We start from the raw sequence: 8,508 nt of genomic DNA on the forward strand, positions 1-8,508 counted from the left end.
AGAATGTAGTTTCTAGAAAGAAATATGTCTCCTGTTGGTTTTGTTGAGCCCAGGCTGTTTCTCCTTGTTGCTCCATGCTCCTTGTTACTCAAAGAAAATTAGGGGACTCTGTCTCCAATTCTCAAATAAGCAATCACTCTTCCTCTGGTTCCAACCATCCTTGTGGTCTAACCAGTGCTTTGAGAGTGGATATGGGCTTTTGTGCATGACTAACAGTGATGCCTAGACTTGTAATGGGAAACAAGACAGAGCTGCCTCCTTAGATAGTTCCAACCTGCTTTGTGACACTTGGTATTGGTGACTTTGTGGTTTATTAAATATACTTATATTTCCCCAGTATACAGGTCTTCAAAGTGCAGAACTGAAGATTATCTCATACTAGTGAATTCCAGACTAAGGTTGGGTTTTTTCCCTGTATTTAGGACAGGGTCTACAGGGTCTCACTACATAAATCAGACTCATAATGATTCTCCTGCTTTCAGCCTCCCAACTGCTGGGATTATGGGCACGTGCCACCAAGCCCAGTCTCAATTGCTGTCTCAGTGCACCCTGGGGGTAGGGCTGGCATGCACACCAGGGATTGAACCCTGGCTGCTGCATCTGCCTAAGCAGGCACTTGAGTCCATTGAGCTATCAAGCCGGCCCTTAGACTAAGGTTATTTATGTTAGTAAACTTTCAAGCTCAAACATCAGGCTTTCCCTTGTTTTCCAGCTGTTTTTGATGAGATGTGCACATCAATCCAACATGAGACAGACAGACAAGTTCCTTCATGTTACTTAATATAATGATGTCATCATGAGTGTTATGCTAAAACATTGTTGCCTTTGATCTTAAGTTTTCTTGGTGAAACTTTATAATTGTTATATATTAACATTCTACAGGGAATCAACTTCTAAGACCACCAAGATTTGTAAGGAAATAATAGTTCCCTGATCAGATATATTTCAAGGTGCTTGATATCTAGGTAAGATCATCAAGTCAAACCGATTGTTCCCACTGCCATACTGATATAGCTGATCTCTGGAATGTTCAACAAATGAGGTTTGAAGACCAGAGTAAAGAAATAACTGTGCTATGAGAACAACCAATATTTTGGCCTTAGACCTCCAAGGTCAACAAGGATCCAGGACACAAGAGAACTTTTTCTATAGGAGCTTACAACTTTGGTAAGCCCCCAAACCTTCTGAACAGGAAGATTGTTTTTTGTGTTTGTTTGTTTGTTTTGCAGTACTGGGGATTGAACTCAGGACCTTGCACTTGCCAGGCAAGCACTTATTCTACTGAGCTATCTCTCCGGCCCCGAAAAGGGTGACTGTTGGGTGATAGAAGTCAAGAAACATACTGTGTGCTCTGTGTGCCACAACAGAGCTAAAGAAACAAATCAGTATGAGATTTGTAGAAGTCCTGCAGAAAGGAAGTGATAAGTGTAAATTTGGGCCTCAATACAATTATTTGATTTTTCCGTTATTTCTTATGGGGAAAATATGCTTAGTTCTTGAACTTTTTGGTGTTCAAACATGAATTTAGAAGAAATTTTGCTCAAAAACTGTATAAAAAATTCTCAGAATTCTCAATTTTGTGGTCTTCATTAATACAATTTAAAGAACAATTGTATTTTCAGGGAAAATAGTACTTTCCCTGAATGAGAAGGAAAAGAGAATCTTTCAAATATATGATAGTACATGGAGCTCTTCTGAAACCCTGGAGCCACATCTTAATCTTGCAGTGAAAGGCTTACCTAATGGGCCTGATCTAAACTTGGATATGCGTAGGGAGAAGTGACTCCCACACCTGCACATTCCTTTAGAAGGGAGGTGCATAAGGAAGTATCTATTAGCCTGGGTTCTGAAAACCAGTGTCGATGGGCCTCACTAAGAAAAAGGTCTGAACAAAGTCAGAAAGTTTGCATTTCATAAGAAAAGCTTATATATGATAGCAGTTAGCCTTTGAAAACTGAGCTTGTAGTTCTTGCACAGTATTGAGACTGAGAAAACTATTTCAGACTTGATGTAGGAAAATACCACCCAAATAGGGCATCCTTCCAAGTACTAGAACCACTGTTATTTTTTGTGCTTAAAATAATAATAACAATGATCCTTTAGAAAAATGCTCACTCCACTCAAATAGTCTCTACAGCTGAGTAAACTACTGCTTGCTGAGTTCTTTGGGAAGATACTGAACTCTTTCAGGCAGTTGGGACAACATTTAATTTTATTAATAATTGAAGATTCTTTATGTGTATAATCACATCTCCTTTCTTTTCACCAGCCAGAAGTAGTTAGATTAACAAAACCACCTTTCCTTATTTCTAATTCATAATGGAAAAACTTTCTTGCTTATAATGAGAAAGCATTTATCAGGTAAGAAAAGATGTTTGACAGGAAAATTTCAGCAAGAAGATTTGGAGTTTTCAAATATATAGAGTGTTTTATATCATAAGCTGTAAGTATTAGGTTTTCTAGCTTAACACAGCATTAGTTCGCTACTGTTAGCTTTCACCCAAAGTGTAGCTTTTCTTTGTCTTTATCTACAATTGAAAACCCACTGGGATATTACAGAAGGTATGTATCTCATTGCAAAGTCTTTTTTTGTTTGTTTGTTTGTTTGTTTGTTTGTTTGTTTTTAGGCAGAGTCTTGCTATGTAGCTCAGGTTGGCCTTAAACCAACTCACTATATAGTCCTGGCTGGCCTTGAACTCATGGCAATCTTCCTGCCTCAGTCTCCTGAGTACTGGGATTACAGACGACTTGGCTCAGTGTAAAGTCTTACTTTGAAAATAACATCTGAATGGCCATGGCAACTCTATTCGTTGTAACTCTGCTAATCTCAACCTCATCACAGTACAACCTAGATCACCCATTTATCAGACCACATTCTGTATCACTGGAGCTAGAGGATACTTCAGAGATCAGAGTACTTCCCTATGGTGTCTAGTACTTTACAGTTTTATCATCTAGGATATAATTGATCTTTCTATAACACTATAATTTAGTTTTATAGAAAGACTGGAAAAGCTACATATGGAGAGTAACTGCCAAAATGCTCTCTTCCTGTCAGACTTGATCTAGCACTAAATGTATATATGTTTTAGAAAAATATACAAAAAAATTAAAAATTAATTTCTATTAATTTCCATTATTATTCCTGCATTACAGGTGGAACTCAGTGTGAGTTATAGGCTACTAATGTAGAGGAACTGGTTTTAATCACTGGTCTCCTTGCCCCCATCTTAGTCCATTGTCCATTGCTACAATAAAATACATGAGACCAGGTACTTAGAAAGCATGGAGGTCACTTGAACTCACAGTATGAGGCTCAAAAAAGAGCATGGCCTGGCTTCTCCTCTACTCTAGTGAAGACCTCATAGTGGGAGAGTGTGCAACAGAGTGGTCACTTGGTGAGACAGGAAGCCAAGTGAGCAGGAAGAGCAGGTGTAACCTAGAGCAATCTCCAAGAACTGACCAAGCCCACACAAGATCTAGTGCAGTGTTCCCAGTGACACTGGCACGGAACTCTACCTTTCAAGCTTCTTTCACCTCTTAGCATCACTGTCTAGGGGATGAACTTTTCAACACATGAAGTGTTGGGAGAAAACACGCAAACTTTATCTAAATCAGAGCATTCCCCATAAAAACATCAAATACCATTTTAGGCACCATCTACCATCCTCCTTACACTATAATGGGGACACTTGGGGTATATCTTCTTTGGTCCATGAAACAACCCTGGAAGGAGGTACTTACATGACCAGTTTTGTAAAGTAGATCAGAACCCAGAACCAGATCTTTAAAGCCAGTTCTTTCCCTTCCATTATTTCCTGAATTTTCTCCCACTTTCCAGAAGAGTATAAATGTGTTTCCAATATGAATAACCAGCATTATAAATAACTAGAGCAGGGCTTGCAGCAAAGAGCTGGAGCTGACTTTCATTTACGAGGAACTGATCGTAAGTTGGCTTCTCCTTTCTTTCATTTGATGCCTATACCACTGAGTGAATTCCTCTTGAGGAACAGGTAACAACCCAGCCTAAGCCTCAAGAACCCCTTTCAGGCTTTCAGCACGATATGACCTTCTTTCCCAGATTCCTCACATGGAGCCTTGGCAAGTAAAAGACAGCAAGAAGCAGAAAGTGGGAAAGACAGAATGAGGAAGCACCAGGACTTGTTCCAATGCAGCAAGCTCAAAGGTGGCTTCTTGAAGATTTGAGACTTAGCTGTAGATTCCTTTTCCTTTTGTTTTTCTTTTATGATAGTATCTTGCTCAATTGTCCAATCTGGGTTCAGACTTGTGATCTTCCTACCTCAGCCTCCTGAGCACTAGAATGACAGGTATAAACCAACATCACTGCTTTTTGCTGTAGAATTCTAAAAATCACTGTAAGGGTAAATACTTTTGCAATCCATGTACCTACTGTGGAAATTGCCTGTCTCTGTATTTTAGTAGGACTTTCCTCCATAGTCCTCAGCAGTACTTTGATCACTTAACAGAAACACTCTCAGCACCATGGGGCGTTGCTGGAAAGATGTTAGTGGATCCAAATGGAAAGGCTGCATGTCATAGGATTATTAGAATCATAGCTTTCTTGGCAGCTGAGACATCATCATGACTGTGAGGATGAACAGAGTGACTTTCTGGCCAAAGCCCCTGAGAAAATTTCTTTTTTATCACAGGCAAAATGGTGGACTATAGTTTACATAGAACTGAGTATAAATATGTACATTTAGTGCTAGATCTAGTCTGACAGGAACAGAGAATTTTGGTAGTTACTCTCCATATGTAGTTGTTCCAGTCTTTCTACAACACTAAATAAATTATGGCTATGAAGGACGAGGAAATGAATGCTCAGGTCAATAGACAACTGTGTGTTTTAGAAAAATAAACAAAAAATTTTAAAGGGCCGGGGAGATGGCTCAGTAGAATAAGTGCTTGCCTGGCAAGCTCAAGGGCTTGAGTTCAATCCCCAGTTTCTCAAAAAAAAAATTAAATTAATTTTTTTTGTATTTAGGACAGGATATACAGGGTCTCACTGAGTATATCGGACATATAGTGATCTGCCTGTTTACAGCTTCCCAAGTGCTGGGATTACAGGTACAATCACCATGCCCAGTCTCAATCGCCATCTCAGCACACTCTGGGGGCAGGGCCAGCATGGCAGGCCTGGGAATTGAACTTCCAGCCCCTGCATCTAAGCAGACGCTTTAATCTGCTGAGTTATTTGGCCAGCCCCAAAATTAATTTCTTGATAAAGACGAGAAAGTTTTGCCTCAAGGGCTCTGGTAGTGGTGTTAGTTTGCTAGGAATGCCATAACAGATGACCTAAAACAGGATGGCTTTGGGCAACAGAGTTTATTCTTCACAGCTCTGGAACTAGATGTCTACAACCAAAGCATCAACAGGGCCATGCTCCCTCCAAGGGCTCTAGGAGTGGATTCTTCCTTGTCTCCTCTGGCTCCTGGTGGTTCCAAGTGTTCTTGGCTGTGGCAACATCACTCAGAGCTCAGTACCATTTCACATGGTCTTATTCTCTGTGTCTTTGTGTCCATCTTTCTCATCACCCTCTACCACACTCTTATAATGACATCTGCCATTGGGGTTAGGGCCTGCTAGGTAATCCAAGGTAATCTTATTTTGAGATCATTAAGTACATCTATAAATACCCCTTTTCCAAAGAAGAATCACATTGATAGGTTCTGAAGACTAGGATGAGACATGTACTTATGTCATTCAGGTTGTGTTTTGTACATGTGAAATTGTGTATAATTGGTAACTCAATAGAAACCTCTCTGTGTCTCAGTTTCTTCAGGTATAAAATAGGACAGTGGGCGGGAAGTCCATCTTAGAACCGTGCACAGATTGTAAGCAATGATATGCCCCAATGTCATGGCATCTGGTGCTATGACAGGTGTGTATGTGAGCAATTACCATCACTACACAATCTGTGTATTATCTGCATATCAAAATATTTAATTTTTAAGTTTCTAATAAGTGGAATGGAGGACTGACCACTAGTTAATTGCAAGACACCTACACAATGTTTCTGATACATTTTTCTCTAGTTTTCCTACTAAACTGTTAGAAATAGTCATATTGTCCTCATTATTTCAGAGAGAGGCTGAGTCTTTCTCTGAGCTTCAGAAGTGTTGGTTAGCTTGCTCAGAATCTAGAACAGAACCTGGGAGAAGTTTCACTTTCAAGCAACTAGTGACTTGAAACCACTGCAGAGACAAAGTCATGCAATTCCAAGGTCAGACTCTGCCAAACAATCTCCCAAACAGGCAGGGCCTGATCAGGACTCTTTCCAGATCTCCAGTATGGGAGGATGTCCTTCAGCTCCCAGGACTTGCAGAATGGCCCCAGCACAGATGCAGGTGTCAGGTCTGCTCTAGGTGAAGAGAGGTTCTGTTTGGGCGGGAAATCTCTGTGTGTGGGATAAGTGGGCTTGGTGACTTCACTCCTGGCAGAACCAGGTAAAGCTTAGTTGTAGGCAGAGGAGAAGGACTTGTGGGGCCTTGAGCCCCATGATCTACAGATAGAGCTGACGAGTCTGTGGTTTATAAGAGTGGCTGGTTGCATAAAATTTGATGTTACTATTCATTTTTTCCTGAGTCTATCCTACATGTTTATTGGCTGCCTCAACAAAGCAGTCAGGCTCAGATTGCTGTGGTTCGATCCCCACAACTCAAGCCAGCCAAACCTGCCCTGAAGGCATTCAGAGAAAAAAAAAAAGAAATCCTTCTGCCTACATGTTTATTATAGAATTTTTTTCATATAAAAGGGTACAAAAATTAAAAAGGAAAGAGTGAAAAGAAAAAATAATCATGTTCTTGTTTCTAAATAAGCAGTGTGTATATTGTATATTATATCTTTCTTTTCAATTTGTGTGTGTGTGTGTGTGTGTGTGTGTGTGTGTGTGTGTGTGGTACATACTAAGACATATACAGTGGCACCTCAGTCTACGAACTTAATTTTTTCCATGATTCTGGTTACAAACTACACTGGACAAGAACCAAATCAAATTTCCTCATAAGGTCAACAGTGTACCTAGCCACTGAATTTGATTTGGTTCTTGTCCAACTTGGTTTATGAGAAGAATCATAGAACAAACGAAGTTTGTAAACCAAGAGACCACTAATTTTTTTCTTTAGATAGTGAAGCACTAGGTTTGTAGCAGTTTTCTTTTCTTTAGTGACTTATTTGTTTATTACAGGATCTCACTATGCAGCTTGGACTTGTAGTGATCCTCCTGTCTCAGCTGTAGTGATCCCCAGAGCTGGGATTACAGGTATGCGCCATCATGCCTGGTTTTGGTGGCCGGTGTGGCGCCCTCTTCTGTGGCCAGCACCACATGCAGTACTGGGGATCGAACCCAGGTCCTTGTGCTTGCCAGGCAGGTGCTTAGACCACTGAGCTATCTCCGCAGCCCAGCAGCTTTATTCTTAAAGTGGAAAAAAACCTAAGTGCCCATGAACAGATGAATTGGTAAATTCCAACATATTTGTGAACTGAAATAGCACTCAGTAATCAGAAAACACAAATTACTGAGTGCTACAGCAAATGTTTAAAACACTATTGAAAAGCAGAAGGCACATTCAAGAAAGTGAATATGTGATGATGTTATATGAAATTAATGAATGAGAACATGATTGGGAGTGACAAGAAGCATGACAGTGGTTGCCTTAACTGGAGGGACTACAGGAAGATTTTCTAGGGTGAATTAGAAATGTCTTGTATGGAAACACTTGTCTTGATTTAGTTTAAAGTTAGAAGCCTATCTACATATAGTTTTCAACACTTATCCAAATGAATACATAAAAGGGCTGGCCAAATAGCTCAGCGGATTAAAGCACCTGCAAGCAGGAGTAGGAACTAAGTTTGATCCCCTGGCCTACTGTGCTGGCCCCGCCTCTGGGGCACACTGAGACGGCGATTGAGACTGAGTGTGGTGGCAAGCGCCTGTAATCCCAGCTCTTGGGAGGCTGTAAACAGGCAGATCACTACAAGTCCAATCTAGAAGTGAGACCCTGAACACCCTGTAGACCCCTCCCTAAAATACAAAAAAAAAAAAAAAAGAATACTTAAGATTCATTTGGTATCTTTTACCTTCACTTTAAAAAATAGAAAATAAAAGAAGTTTATATCTCAATCATGTGATAGGTTGCCTTAAGAAATTTTAGAATTATTGCATTGCTTTTCATGAAGGATACTGATACATAGTTTGGTGTTTTTTTGTTTGTTTGTTTTTTTCCTCGTAAAGCACTAGTGTGTTTCTGGTGTCAGGATAACACTGATCTCATAGAATTATTTGGAAAATAGTCATCCTCTCCAGTGTCTCACCAGGGTTTGTATAGCTTTGGAATCATCTTTTGTTTAAATGTTTGGTAGGCCTCATCAGTAAAGCTATATAAGCCTGTAGTTTTATTTGTGGGAAGGTTTCTAAATAAGAAATTCAGTTTAATACAAAATAACTATTCACATTATTTATTTTTACCATGAATCACTTTTTTTGTT

The sequence above is a fragment of the Octodon degus genome, unplaced genomic scaffold (assembly GCF_000260255.1).
Source record: "Octodon degus isolate 3935 unplaced genomic scaffold, OctDeg1.0 scaffold00111, whole genome shotgun sequence".
Classification (NCBI taxonomy): domain Eukaryota; kingdom Metazoa; phylum Chordata; class Mammalia; order Rodentia; family Octodontidae; genus Octodon; species Octodon degus.